The sequence below is a fragment of the Phalaenopsis equestris genome, unplaced genomic scaffold (genome assembly GCF_001263595.1).
Source record: "Phalaenopsis equestris unplaced genomic scaffold, ASM126359v1 Scaffold000002, whole genome shotgun sequence".
Taxonomy (NCBI): domain Eukaryota; kingdom Viridiplantae; phylum Streptophyta; class Magnoliopsida; order Asparagales; family Orchidaceae; genus Phalaenopsis; species Phalaenopsis equestris.
In genome coordinates this window covers 18189117-18195788 of record NW_018164444.1, presented here as the reverse complement: position 1 = coordinate 18195788, position 6672 = coordinate 18189117, and the positions used below count along the sequence as shown (strand labels likewise).

General features: G+C 46.6%; 2 pseudogenes; both read right to left on the bottom strand.

Moving 5' to 3' along the window:
• Nucleotides 1-1157: 1157 nt before the first annotated feature.
• On the bottom strand, nt 1158-3003 carry LOC110033267 (annotated as a pseudogene).
• Nucleotides 3004-3560: 557 nt separating this feature from the next.
• LOC110031191 lies at nt 3561-4413 on the bottom strand (annotated as a pseudogene).
• Between the last annotated feature and the right edge of the window lie 2259 nt (nt 4414-6672).

Here is a 6672-nt window from a genome sequence, read left to right as displayed (position 1 = left end):
ACGCACAAAACACTCATTTAAGGTCTAGAGAGGTGTATAATATATGTAGCTTTGATTCCCATGTCAAAATCTGTTATGGATTGGCTCCCCTTGGAGTATTTATAAGCATGCTACATGATTCATATAGTTGAAATATATGCTTATATCCAAACTATTTTAGCAGCGAAATAACTGCATGTTACTTAGCTAATCAAAAACTGCTTGTTAATGTGGGGCTTTTAACAAACTTAATTGTGTTTTGTTCTTTTGGAACTTCGCTTCATGTCTCTTGTTTAAAGTTCATTGTGACTGTCCCTTGCTTATCTTATGCCTTTTGCTTTATTCATTTGTTTATTTGCATCCACTTCAAACAAACAAACTTATTTGATCAGGTTTACACGACTATTTTCATGATTTGGCTTGGTTAAGATTTAGGGAATTGTTTTTATTACTTTCTTTTAAATCAATTTCTTGCTATGTCTTTGCGAGGTAAATTCGGACGTGGTCGAAGCATTAAATGATCATAGAATTACCCCTGGAACAGACGAAAGGGACAACATCAAACTTCGCGTCGATAAGATCTCTAAAAAAAAAATCATTTTTTAAAATTTCAACATTATTTTCAAAATAAAATAGAATAAAAACAATTTTCAAAAATTAAACAACATTTTCAGAACAAAAAAAACATGTACTTTTAAATTTACGAGAGTCCCTCTGATGAGTTAACCCACGGTTGCTAACGAGATCTCTCCGATTTAAATGAACTTGAACGTATAAACTCCTTTAAGCTAAGTAAATTCAAAAGAAAATAGTGATATCGGAATGATAGAACCGTGGGATCTTAACCGGAATGAGAGAACCATCGAGTCTTTGAACGCAAGTTGCGCCCGAGGCCAATCGGTCGAGGGCACGTCCGCCTGGGCATCAAGCGATGCCAAGTCCCCATCCCCGCCGTGGTGGGGGTGCCGGGCGAGGCCCGGATGTGCAGAGTGACCCGTCGTGCCCGTCGGCGCGGCGGGCTGAAGAGTGGGTTATCGTCTCATTGGCCACGAACAACGATGGGTTGATGAAAGGAAAGCTGTCGTGGGCAAGGCCCGCGTTGTCTCGTGTTGGCCGGAGAGGAGATGGCACTCTTCGTGCGATCCCATCCCACGCGCCTCCCCCCCCCCCCAGCTTGGAATGCGACCCCAGGACGGGTGAAACCACCCGCCGAGTTTAAGCATATCAATAAGCGGAGGAGAAGAAACTTACGATGATTCCCCTAGCAACGGCGAGCGAACCGGCAAGTGCCCAGCATGGGAATCGGACTGCCCTGCGGCGGCTCGAATTGTAGTCTGGAGAAGCGTCCTCAGCGACGGACCAGACCCAAGTCCCCTGGAAAGGGGCGTCGGGGAGGGTGAGAGCCCCGTTCGGCCCAAGCCCTATCGCAACACAAGGCACTGTCAGCGAGTCGGGTTGTTTGAGAATGTAGCCCTAATCGGGCGGTTTATTCCGTCCAAGCCTAAATACGGGCGTGAGACTGATAGCGAACAAGTACCGTGAGAGAAAGATGAAAAGAACTTTGAAAAGAGAGTCAAAGAGTGCTTGGCCAGAGGTGCGCCTCAGCCCGAAGCGAAATGGTTGCGGCCTGTCCGCTGCTCGGCTCGAGGCGAGGATCGTTGCAGGCCTCCCCAGCGGCAAGAGCCCGGACGATCGACGCCCGAGGAGACATCGTCGGTGCGGTCGACGGACACGGCACGCGCCGATCAGGCGAGCCCCGCGTGGCTCCGGCGTGCTCGTCGGAACGGCCCGTGGGCTCCCCATTCAACCCGTCTTGAAACACGGACCAAGGAACCTGACTTGCGTGCGAGCCGACGGGTGTCGAAGCCCGGTGGGCGCAAGGAAGCTGATGGGCGGAATCCCCCTCTGATGGGTGCACTGTCGACCGACCCGGATCTTCTGTGAAGGGTTTGAGTGGGAGCATGCGTGTCGCGACCCGAAAGATGGTGAACTATGCCTGAGCGAGGCGAAGCCAGAGGAAACTCTAGTGGAGACCCGCAGCGATACTGACGTGCAAATCGTTCGTCTGACTCGGGTATAGGGGCGAAAGACTAATCGAACCATCTAGTAGTTGGTTCCCTCCGAAATTTCCCTCAGGATAGCTGGAGCCCCGGACGAAGTTCTATCGGGTAAAGCCAATGATTAGAGGCAATTAGAGGCATCGGGGGCACAACGCCCTCGACCTATTCTCAAACTTTAAATAGGTAGGATGATCGGGCTGCTTCGATGAGCCTTGCCGCGGAATTGAGGACTCCAAGTGGGCCATTTTTGGTAAGTAGAATTGGCGATGCGGGATGAACCGGAAGCCGGATTACGGTGCCCAACTGCGCGCTAACTCAGAACCAACAAAGGGTGTTGCGATTAAGACAACAGGACGGTGGTCATGGAAGTCGAAATCCGCTAAGGAGTGCGTAACAACTCACCTGCCGAATCAACTAGCTCCGAAAATAGATGGCGCTTAAGCGCGCGACCCACACCCGGCCATCGGGGCGATGGCCAGGCCCCAAGGCGGGGTTGTTAGGGGGGGGGCGCCTGCCGACATAAAACTCGGGGTGCGAACCAGTGCGGAGCGGTCGTCGGTGCGGATATTGATGGTAGTAGCAAATATTCAAATGAGAGCTTTGAAAGCCGACAGGGGGGGAGGTTCCATGTGAACGGCACTTGCACATGGGTTAGCAGATCCTAAGAGACGGGGGAGGCCCATCAGAGAACGCGACTCCGCGCGAGCTTCGAAAGGGAGTAATGTTAAAATTCCCGAGTCGGGATGTGGCGGCTGACACCGACATTAGGTAGTCCGGAGATGCCTGCGAAAGCCTCAAGAAGAGTTATCTTTTCTGCTTAACAGCCTGCCAACCCTGAACGGCTCAGCCGGAGGTAGGGCCCAGCGGCTGGAAGAGCGCCGCACGTTGAGCGGCGTCCGGTGCGCCCCCGGCGGCCCCTAAAAATCCGGAGGGCCGAGTGTCGTCCACACCCGGTCGTACTCATAACCGCATCAGGTTTCCAAGGTGAACAGTCTCTGGTCGATGGAGCAATGCAGGCAAGGGAAATCGGCAAAATGAATCTATAACTTCGGGAAAAGGATTGGATCTGAGGGTTGGGCACGGGGTCCCAGTCCCGAATCCATCTGCTGTCGGCGGACTGCTTGAGCTGCACCCTTGGGAACTGCACCCGCGGCGAGAGCGGGTCGCCGCGTGCGGGCTGGGGGACAGACTTGGAACGGGCCCCCTGGGGGTCTTCCCCGGGCGTCGAACAACCGACTCAGAACTGGTACGATCAAGGGGAATCCGAGTGTTTAATTAAAACAAAGCATTGCGATGGTCCCAGCAGACGCTCACGCAATGTGATTTCTACCAGTGCTCTGAATGTCAAAGTGAAGAAGTTCAACCAAGCGCGGGTAAACGGCGGGAGTAACTATGACTCTCTTAAAGTAGTCAAATGTTTTGTCATCTAATTAGTGACGCGCATGAATGTATTAACGAGATTCTCACTGTCCCTGTTTACTATCCAGCGAAACCACAACCAAAGGAACGGGCTTGGCGGAATCAGCGGGGAAAGAAGACCCTGTTGAGCTTGACTTTAATCCGACTTTTTGAAATGACTTGAGAGGTGTAGGATAAGTCGGAGCCGTAGGATAAGTGGGAGCCGGCTCGCCGGCGGAAGTGAAATACCACTACTTTTAACGTTATTTTACTTATTCCGTGAAACGGAGGCGGGACCTGGCCCCTTCTTTTGGCTTTTATGACTCGCCCCGGCGGGTCGATCCGGGCGGAAGACATTGTCAAGTAGGGAGTTTGGCTGGGGCGGCACATCTGTTAAAAAATAACGCAGGTGTTCTAAGATGAGTTCAACGAGAACAGAAATCTCGTGTTAAACAAAAGGGTAAAAGCTTGTTTGATTCTGATTTCCAGTGCGACTACGAACCGTGAAAGCGTTGCCTATCGATCCTTTAGTCGCAGAATTTGAAGCTAGAGGTGTCAAAAAAGTTACCACAGGGATAACTGGCTTGTGGCAGCCAAGCGTACATAGCGACGTTGCTTTTTAATCCTTCAATGTCGGCTCTTCCTATCATTGTGAAGCAAAATTCACCAAGTGTTGGATTGTTCACCCATCAATAGGGAACGTGAGCTGGGTTTAGACCGTTGTGAGACAGATTAGTTTTACTCTACTGATGATCGTGTCGCGATAGTAATTCAACATAGTACGAGACGAACCGTTGATTCACACAATTGGTCATCGCGCTTGATTGAAAAACCAGTGGCGCAAAGCTACCGTGTGCAGGATTATGACTGAACGTTTCTAAGTCAAAATCCGCGCTAAAAATGTGGCGCCTGAGCCCATCGTTCGCCAGCAGACCGTTGGTAGGGGCCTCGGCCCCCAAGGGCACGTGACGTGGGTTGTGCCATGCCAGTGACGTAGACAGCCGACATAGACGCCCTGAATTGCAGTTTCGAACGGGCGATGGACAGAATCTTTTGCAGACGACTTAAATTCGTGATGGGGCATTATACGTGGCAGAGTGGTCTTTGCTGCCACGATCCACTGAGATCCGGCCCCGAGTCGCAACAGGCAAGTTAATTTAAGCCGCACCTAGCCGCATAGCGACAGACAAATTCTGGCGACTCCGCTGGGGTGCGGTTTAATTTAGTGTAATATAGTGTTTAGAAATTAGGTATTTTAATTTGAAGAAAATGAGGTCAAACTGATCACATTGATTCTTACAGTTTGGATAATCGAGTTAATCACGAGTAATGCACCACCCTGAAAGGTAATACATTACCTGATAACAAGCTCAATTAAATAAACTATAAAAATAAATAACTTTCGTTTGATTTGCAAGTTTGCATGATGACCAACAGATTCCCCTATTCGATATGGGAGTCAAATAGGGTTTATTTTAAGTCTGAATTCTTTTAAGTTCCCTAAAAAGGCAAGCCCCTATAGTTAATTACATTTTAAGCGAACTGATCACTAAAGAAAACTCTCGATAAAAATCATGAATCTTTTGTTGTCATGAGTTCAAAAGGAAATGTTTTCAACGAACAGGATTGTGGAGTTTTCAATAGAGATTAACTCAAAAGTGAAAGATTTTGTTTTAAAGATTAAAGGAAGAAAAGTATGGGAGATTAAAGATCGAGGGTAGGTTCTTGGTAATCCTCAAACTATCAGAATATTTAGCTCAATTTAAGATGATATTAATTTAAGTTAACTCTTATCAGTTTTATTAATTAGGACTTAGATTTGTGTAATAATGATCTACACAAAAAACCTAGAAAGATAGGAGATTTTACATTGAGTGACTACCTCAGAATCCTAAAACAAGTTAGGACATACTGCATATCGGGACTATGCAGGAGCCTAAAACAAAAGAGAGATTTTACGTCATAAAAGACAACCTCGGAATCCTAAGGATTGTTATTAACTAAAGAAAGACTCTTGAACGAGCTACCCATGAAGTCTGCTCCAAATTCCATACTGAAAAGTCTTCAGGTCCTCCAATCTTATTATTAAAAGTTTTATTTGTTTTGATAGTTTTATAGTGAATTAATTAAAGGATAGTTGATGTATAGTTCCAACCTAGACCGAGATTAAGTTCACTTAAGCTAAGTAATTTTCTAGTGTTATGATGTATACATTCTCCATAATCTAAGTAATTTTTATTCCTGCATTATTTGTTCATAACACATGCATTCTATGTTTGATAAAAACAGTAAAAGAACATGTATTGAGATACATAAAATAATAAATAGAGCAAATAAAGAAACAATGTTTTATCAAATTTTTATTATTTAATTAATGGTAACCCAATCAAGATGTCTATGACTTCGTCGTCCCGGGTCGCCGGGTGCTCTAACTTTCAGCTTTCACTTTTGATGAGATTATAGATCACATCTTCTTTACTAATTCAGCCCTTTGCTAGATTTTTTAATACCAATCGGACTCGAGATAAGGGGGATGTTCTCTTTCTTACCCTACTCTGTCTATGAAGTAATGGCAGTGTTGCCGCAATTTTATAGGGGCTTTCTTCAACGAGAGCAGCAAAAAGTGGGTGAAATCTACTCCCTTGAAAAAGTGGAAAGGTTTCAAACACTTCCACCTCTTCTGGCTGGAGAGCTCTGTCGTCAAAGGTTACCTTTGCAGCTTTATCTTTAGCTGTCTTACAAAGTTTTCTCGATCTATTCCTTCTTTGAGACCGTGTTTGAGGTATGGATCGTGAACTAGATCCAACCTCAAACACAGACGGAGCAACAAAAATTTCAGGCTCTAGTTATCTAACTACTCTCTTTCTTTTATCAGGAAAAACAGCAGACACAACAGTTGTGAGTCCAGCAGTGGACGGGGTAACTGGCCTAACAGATGACAAAACTACTGGTTGAACAGGCACGGGAGTCTTAGCAAACTTCATCCTCTTGATTGGGGGTGGGGGGGTGGGGAATCGTGTTGAGAGCTCAGATCAAATTGAATTGTGGACTTAGCCACCTCAGAAGAAGTTGTCTTAACGACAACACGCGGAACTTTCTCCAGAAACAACTCGACTCCATCAAATCCGGACCCAAACTTGATCATAGATGCTTGGCTGAGAGTAGCCTCATCGTAATATTAATTGTTTGCAAAGCTAAACAACAACTTCGGAGTCGAAATTGTCACTGTCAATTG